A 7,459-nucleotide genomic window follows, 5' to 3' on the forward strand; every position below is an offset into this window, starting at 1 on the left:
AGAAAAGTTAAAAGGTTAAAAAGTCAGGTAAAACCAACTTCCTTTGTGTACATGTGCGCGTGTGTGTGTGCATTGATGATCTCTCGTCCTTTCTCCACTGACCTTCCCAGTGACAGAGCTGTCTTAAAACTGATTGGTGAAACTCTAATAAATCAAATTGAGCTTGGCCTTGAGGACCTGTGTGTGTTTATGGCTGTGTGTGCATGTGTGTGTATGTGTGTTTGTTTGTTTTAGAGGTCCACAATTAGTGGACAACAGAATAGTGTTGATCCAGCACATCCAGTGTGTTTATGTGTATGGGTGTGTGTGGGGGGTGGTAAATGCATTAAGAAAAATGAATGACGACTTTGGTAAATGTAAACAGGTTTTGACCTGTTTTGAATTGCGCATACATAACAAGGTTAAGGTCCTAACAATATAAAGCACCTAGAGGCAACTGTTGTTGTGAATTGACGCAATATAAATAAAGCCAAATTGCACTGAACTGAATTGAAGTGAAGGTTGGGATTTTATTTATTTATTTTGTTTGCCATTAATATAGCATTACTGCACTCTATTGCAGGAACTTATCAACATCCCACAGATGTAAATTACTACAAAAAATTTTAGGCACTAGAAATATGTTTATAGTCTTATCCATCCCACAATACCATTAGCAAGGCATTTAACTGGTAATAAGTTCATACTACAGCATGAAAGCATACAAACAACATAATTATAGTCATACAGTATATTTTCAGCAAAAGGAAGATGAAAAAAATAATTGATTGACAGTGTATGTAGATAGTGAAATAGCCTAGAATTCCTGAAATAGCTTTCTGGTACATAACAAGTGTTCCTGTGCTGGTACACATCTTATTAGCATAAAAGGTTATACAAAATGTACACAATGCACTATGAAGAGGCTCTCACTGTACTTGGATGAGGGTCATAGGATCAACATTATCAAGCATTAAACAACAAAATGCAAACACATTATATGTCTCTGCTTATCCTCAAGTTCATTAAGCAAATTAACATCCTCTGTTTGAGTTTTTTGGATCAATGACACATGCATCCAATGAATCTGAGAACTGACTCTAATTTTAATATCAATAATAGCTTTTAAGCTAAAATGAGCTTCAAGGCATAGTTGTTATTTTTTTTTTTAAACAGTTTGGATCACAACCTTAATTATTGCAGTGATTCTGAAAACAAAGTTCTTTTAAGATCACGTCTGAAGATAACATGTCAGGGATGCATCTTTGCCACTCAGCCGTAAAAGTCAGTTTGAATCTTAGTTATTTCGACCTCAAGGTCAAAGCAAGTTTTCTGAAAATCTTGTGACCAGAGCAATCAACCTCAAAACTCAGCACATCTGTGTTGAGCTAAGTTGTATAACATTTTTAATGGCAGAGGCGCAGTATTACGAACTGTAATAAAAACAAGAGAAGTATTTGAATACAGATTTAGATTCTCAAAAATGAATATTTTACATTTTCTAAGGATGTCACAGTGTTGCCACTGTTGCCAGTTTGTGTTCCTCTGCATACAAAAGTCTTCAAAAGAGCGTCATACTTGCTATCAAAAAGACAAATAAACCTTAGACCAAAACAATACAATTGTTTCAATGATGTGTCAATGATGTCAATGACACACATACACATACTGCTTATCTATTTAAAAAAAAGTAATGTGTTAATTTAAATTTTTATTTGTCATTAATATTTGGAATTTTTACTCTTTTCATCTTGTAGAAATAAGACATTAACCACATTTGACACACTGTTTATTTCCCTGAAAACTCATGTCATGGCTTGACCTAGTGCCCAAAACCTCAAGAAAAAACAAGCATCCATGGTAGGTGCTCTAAAGCAAACGATACAGACACTGCGAGATTAAGCTGACCTTGTGCCAAGTCCAGTGCAGATCAATGAAGTCAAATCACCCCACAGTAATATGAAATGGACTTACTCCCTGCTCTGTGTGTGCAGGATTAACATGCAGATAAGCTCCCCAGGTTCAACGATGCGCATTCATTAAAATGTCCACCTTCTGAGTCTTGCAAGAGAAAAGCCCAGCTTTACACTAAAATTAGCTTTATTTCCTGAGTGTTTAATTATACCAAAGTTGGACATGTGCACGCACATAACTGTAAAAAAAAATAAAAAAATAAAAAAATCACACAGTTTCTCTCAGTGATCCCATGTGTGCAGGATTAGCAATTAAAGCTAACACCATACGGTAATTGGCTGTGATTATAATGATGGAACAAATGCGATCTCCAGGCACTGTTGGAAATATCATAATTAGGATTTTAGCACGCGCACACACACACACACACACACACACACACACAATTTGCATGCATCAAAATCTTGATGCTGATATCAATGATTATTTTTTTTACCATTAAGCATAGTTCTGACACAACTGGAAACGTATGGGAATGGATGAGAAAAAAAATCCACTGCAAATAAAACATAACAAGGCAAATGTCTGAGACAAGCTGACAAGTTAAATACTGTTGAAAGATTAGGTTTTTAAGGCAGTCACCCTTGGGCCTCAGTGATACACAGTATGATCCATGGCGTGATTTTATATATTTCACCACGGCCATCCTACATTATGTAATTTCCTGCTTGCTGATCTTGGCTTTGTTCAGCGTACCCATGTTTAATTCATGTTACTTTTGTAGATACAGTGCTGTGAAAAAGTATTTTCCTCATACTGATTTCTTTTTTTTTTTGCATATTTATCACATTTACATCAAACAAAATTGAATATTAGATAGAGTATACACAAAATGCACTTTTTAAATAATGATTTCATTTTTTAACAGGCCCTATGTGAAAAAGCCCATAGAATAAATTCTAATAACTACTTGTGCCACCCAGTAAGAACTGCATTCAAGTATTTATTTGATAATTGACTCTTTCATACTGCTGGGGAGGGATTTTGGTCCAGTCCTCTTTGGATCCATGTATTCTCTTCTGCTTATCCTTATCAGGGTCACAAGAGGGCTGATATCTATGCCAGCTACCGCGAGACATGGAGTACACTCTGGACAGGTCATCAGCCTGAAACATGGCTAACACAGAGAGACATTTGCACTTACATTCACACCTATGGGTAATTTAGAATCACTGATTAACTTAACCCCATTAACTGCATGTCTATGGACTGTGGGAGAAAGCCAGAGAGCCCACGCAAACACCGGGAGAACATCCAAACAGAAAAGCCCCGGCCTGGTGGTGGAGTCAAACTTAGGACCTTCTTGTTGTGAGGCAACAGCAAGAAGTCTGCGTCTCGATGATCATCAAGATGTTTTTTTGGCAAATGTGACACGAGCTTAGTAAAAAAAATGTTCTTTTTGTTCTGCAGTTGTTTTTCACCTTAGAATCCTCCCATGGATGCCAGTCTCTTTCTTGTTGTTGCATCATAAAAACTGACTTTAACTTAGACGAATGAGGCCTACACTTCTTTAGATGCAATTTTAAAATCAGTCTAAATGATCACCAGTTCATTATGTTATGTTTCAAAATCCTTGCCTTACAAATATTGATCATGTGAAGCGCCCGAAAAAGGGAAGAAATGTGCTTTCAGGAAGATCAGCCAGAGAAGTGTGTTTGAATTGAAAGAAATTGTGACTCGGAAGGGAGACCACAATGTGAATTATATCATAAAAAGTTGAATTTCAGTCTGGAAGATGACGGGTGATTCTGCCCACAGTGAGGAAAGGTCATTTCACCACCAGGGGAGGCAGCAGGGAGAAACACTTCATAATGATAAATAGATGAGACAGCAGCACATTTGGGATTAGAGTTACTTCGACAAACTGTGCTCACAACCCAAGGTGGTAATGCTGTGATAGAAAGAATCACTATGGGCTTACAGTCAATACTCTCACAGTCAGCCCCATGGCTCAAGCTCAGATACGTTCACAAACATTATTGACCTTTAAAACTATAAAGATGGCTTCTGCATCTCCAGAGCTTTGCATTATAGAGAAAACAGGTCTCTCTTTCTCTATAAAAGAGGGACTTGTCATGATGGTTATGAAAAAAAGTACTGAAAAACAAGCAAAAAGGATTGTTATTTCCGTATTTAGCAACTTCTATTTGGTGATATAGCTTTGTCCAAACAGTTCCCAAGAGATCACTTTACACCTTTCCAAGTAAATTTCAAGAATAGAAGAAGAGAGCCTGAGGCATTGAGGCCCCCATACAGTAGAATAAGACATCATAATGACAGACATGACATGATTCAGATATAGCGAAAAAAGCGGAGGCTGCAAAGGGGCTTTCGGGTTTGAAGCAACTATGGGGAGTTTAAAGCAGTTTACACAGCGGCCCTCGAGAAGATCTGCCAATCGGTTGTTTGGAAGAACATCAGTTTAGCCATCGGCTGATCTGGGCTTGGGAGTTGCCAGGCTTGCAGATTAGCTTAGCTCTCCTCCTTTTAAAGGATTCATTTAACAAAAGATTATACGAGTACAAATATATATAGAATAATGTATACAGAAAACGAATCGTGTATGACTTTTGCGTTGCAAGAAGTTCTGCAATGACCATCAAACTCTTCATGATGCCACTGGCTGATACAGTAGCAGGAGGTACTAAACCCAAGACTGTTACAATTTTGTCTCAGTTATCAAACTATTATTAACCTTAAACCTAAGAGTAAATCACAGATAGCAGCATAAAACATTGAAGAAAGGGAAGAAATAGGATAATGAAATCAGTGAGAATAAGTAATAATTGCACAGGAAGTGATAGATTATTTGACCAAAGTGTAATCTGTTTTTGACAGCCATGCACAACAATACTGCAAGTAACTTAAATACAATTCATATTGCCCATTTCAGTATCGCTCCTGCTCTCATCTGTCTTCAGTAGTTACCCATCCGTGTAATGACTCCAGGATATAATGCTATAATGCCAGACTGTAGGGAAAGGCCCTCGGGCAGAGTTTAAGATAAAGGGTGACCAGCATATTTGCAGTTAATGCCTCACAGCTGTTGAGCTCATTTCTGGGTAACTGAGGATTGCAAACTCAAGACATCTAAATCACCTCTAATCACATTAGTCCTATTTTTTTAAGTTTCTGTTTAGTAGCTAACCACCTATACAGTTGGTGGGTGTAAGATTGCACACATGAGTCTGCTGCATGAGCTGCATATGTCGGTATGACAGATTCTATGCAAATTTCTGAGACAGTAGTTAAACATATATACAGTGCATCCCACCAAGCAGCATGGTACAGATTTAGACAGTTAATGATTATCAAACAGCAGTGGGAAGACTTGAGGTGGAGCTGGTATTCAACTCATTGGGTATGTATGAAAGAAGGATCTGAACTTTTTGAACTGCCAAGGACAGTGTCTTAACCCTTTTTAGTGAATACAGCTAATTTGTGCATTTGTTGCTCTGTGCGTGTGAGTGTGTGAGAAAAAGAGAAAGAGGGAAAGGGAAAGGAAACATGGGTGTTTGTCAGAGATAACAAGGCAAAACTGGACTAACGTGGTAAAATGAAGACTCCCCCTACACACACACACAGGGTGATACACGGTCTTGGTGTGTATGAGATGTGCCCATTAAATAACAGGAAAAGGTTTATTTAATTCGAACCAGTGTTAGGCTCATTATTTATTAGCCACAACCCATGTTGAATATGTTGAACATTTGACCTTCAAGCAGAGGCTGGCAATTATTTTCTTACCTTGCGCTCTCTTGGACGCATATATGTTTGGACTTGAATGGATGATGTGTTCCACAGGCATAAGGAATATTTCCATCACTCTCTCCCTCTCGTTCACTCTCTAGCATATATACATATCTCTCTCTCTCACTCACACTCACACTCACTATTTTTATGTTTTCAGTAGATTAGCTAAATCTGGTGAATGTAACATTTGATGAGTGCATGAGCTCAAATATAAACAAGTGCATTTGTAGTGATGCATATGCAGAACTACACGTTAAACTTTGACACAAAACAAAAAAACAACCTTGGTAGCTAGTTGAAATTCCTTCATTGGACATGTTTTTCCCTACCCAGTCCATTCTTAAAGCCCAAGACCCTGTGACACAAGTACTCATGCAGCCCCAAATGTACACAGAATTGTTGCTTGAGGTAACAGCTGTGGCTGGATGTGAGGATAAACTCAGATCCTTGAAAGGCACAGAGACATACTTTCACTTGGGTTTTTGGCTTGATGTATAACTGAAGAGTCAAGCTGCACCCCCAAGCGAGGCTAGAGGCTGGGCTAAAACACACACTTGCACATACACACCAGTTCACACTTCACACATAAATCTGCATGGAATTAAGACTGGAAATTCACAAACAAATCATAAAAATTACATGTTAAGAGCCCAACTCAAAGAAATGCAAATAGCTTATTAAAAATGACAATAAAACAAAAACTCACATCTTTGTACTTGATACATGTTTAATCTCACCTGGTTTATTTTGAACTTTGCCGTTACAGCTAAATGCCTAGCCCTACCTTACCTTAACCTAATTTGACCCAAGTGTAATTTTAACCCTAAAAAACAGCCTTTAAAAGTCTTTTTGAAGGAAGAACTGGCCAAACATCACTCACTCACACGGTTAAAATGTAACATTTCTCTTCATAGATAGCTCACGTTCTAATTTTGAATCACCATGGAGTCTTAAATGAAAACAAAGTTAAAATTCTCATAACTTTTTTACCAAACACTGTAAGTTAAGCTCAAGTTTTCAGTTTGAGAAGTGAAGGATAAAAACAACACTTTCTATTTAAGCCATCCATCTCCACCTCTACCCTTTTGCATTTTTCTTCGTCTCTTTCTTTAGCCCTGTTTGTTTGTCATTCCTTCTCCTAACGCCACCTTCCCCCCCCCCATTGTTTTACCAACAGATCAGCACAGAGCCATGTGACTGATGCCACTTTTAGTCCCAGCAGCCTACGAGCTGCATTCATGTAGAATCACTGAGATTTGGTGAACTGTGCAGAGAAATGTGGCTTTGGAGTCCAGAGCAAGAAAGGAAAACAGGGAGAGCCCATTTATCTGTTACTATAGAAACAGTATCTCGTTAGACTATAACCTGAGGATGATAAATATACTATGAATATGAAGTCCATTCAAGATTCATTACACTTCACTGCAGTCAGAATCTTAAACATTTACAGCAGTCATCCAAAAACCACATACAAGTCGAGTTGATCACAACAACCCATTACTGGCCTCTGAGTCTTCCAGTGAGGGTATAGTGAAGTTCATATCACAATCCATTTTGTTGAAGTTAGAGAAAGAATGCAGCCGCCCACCTGATGGTTTTCTTCGTGCAATAAAAGTGCCACTGTTGCCTTTTCTACTCTTACTGGAAGAAGACAGTATCTATTGCTTGTCAAACATTGTCAGGAAAAGTGAACAAAAAAAATTTTTTTTAAAAATGACTGAAAAAAAAATAGTACACAATTAAAGAATTGAAT

Source organism: Pundamilia nyererei, unplaced genomic scaffold (genome assembly GCF_000239375.1).
Source record: "Pundamilia nyererei isolate P.nyererei 1_Seehausen unplaced genomic scaffold, PunNye1.0 scaffold00012, whole genome shotgun sequence".
NCBI lineage: Eukaryota > Metazoa > Chordata > Actinopteri > Cichliformes > Cichlidae > Pundamilia > Pundamilia nyererei.